Source organism: Vigna unguiculata, chromosome 10, assembly GCF_037176805.1.
Source record: "Vigna unguiculata cultivar grain cowpea cultivar isolate G323 ecotype 2 chromosome 10, ASM3717680v1, whole genome shotgun sequence".
Taxonomy (NCBI): Eukaryota; Viridiplantae; Streptophyta; class Magnoliopsida; order Fabales; family Fabaceae; genus Vigna; species Vigna unguiculata.
The window spans coordinates 40,270,705-40,272,005 of NC_140801.1; the positions used below are offsets into that span (position 1 = coordinate 40,270,705).

A 1,301-nucleotide genomic window follows, 5' to 3' on the forward strand; every position below is an offset into this window, starting at 1 on the left:
TCGAACTACACCTAATTATAAGAGTTTATCGTCGTGTTACTGGTGAAGATCGACGAAAACGCTTAAGTCAGTATAATCATATAAAAAAACTCTATAATGTAAGAGTGAGTATGAGAATTGAATGAATACTCCATAAAAATGTTTTTCTGTAAACCTTTTTTAATCTAGACTAAGTGTATAAGAGGTGTTCAAAATAAATAAATAATTAATATTATTTTGCTGATTATTTATTATTTAATCAATTAAAATTATATATATATATATATATATATATATATATATATATATATATATATATATATATATATATATAAAGAAAATATCCAAATTATATTGATATAATTCATGTAGTTTGGATTCTATTATATTTAATTAGATATTATATTATAACTGCATATTCTTATATAGTTCGGATATGAGTTGGTAAAAGATTGAATTAGTCCTTGGTGTTTGCCTCAAAAAATTAGTTAATTGTATTAAAATATAAAGAAGAGTTTTAAGTAAATAATATTTAATAAATTAAAAAAATATAAAATGAAAACAATTAATGACAAAAATGTCAAAAATGGGATTTGAACCCACATCCTCTTTCAAGGACTAGAACTTGAGTCTGGCGCCTTAGACCACTCGACCATCCTGACACTAGACATAAATTTGCTAACCCTAAAATGAACATGATTTGATGGTATTCAAATACAAAAAATTATGGATATGATATGCTATTTTAAAACCGCCTACTTAATTTAATTTAATTATAGTTTTAGAATTTATAACATAGCATAAATTCTTAATCGATTTTAAAGTTTTAAAATAATTCATATAACGTAAATTAGATGACTTGAAAATTTAGGAAATTAGATTTATGTTTACCATTTATTATTTTAGTCATTAAAATAAAGTTAAAGAAATATAAATATTCATCACTATAAATTATAAATATATAAATACGTTATTAGTAATATCATATGACAATAATTAAATTGTTGCCATAGTTTTGTCAACCATTTGTGACAATAATTTTATGTTATTATGTTGGATGTTAGAATTGTATTTGGTTTAACATATTATAATTTTTATGTATATGATTAATTATTTATGGACGACGCAACTTGATTAACCAATTTTTGATGAGGTTGATTATAACTAAAGGGATATAACTTTTGTACAATCTTAGTTAGAGATGTAAAAAAAATTCGTACCTGCAGGTATTTGTGAATAAAATTTGCAACGGGTAGGAAATGAATATTGTAAATGGATATCCACAGGTGATGGGTACGAGTATCTTTTATACCCGCATGTTA

The 1,301-nt window shown here is 23.2% G+C and overlaps 1 non-coding gene across 1 annotated transcript; it reads right to left on the reverse strand.

The window, feature by feature from the left end:
- Positions 1-557: 557 nt before the first annotated feature.
- On the reverse strand, positions 558-641 carry TRNAL-CAA (transfer RNA leucine (anticodon CAA)). Its single transcript has one exon. It is a non-coding gene; the product is annotated as a tRNA-Leu (tRNA).
- Between the last annotated feature and the right edge of the window lie 660 nt (positions 642-1,301).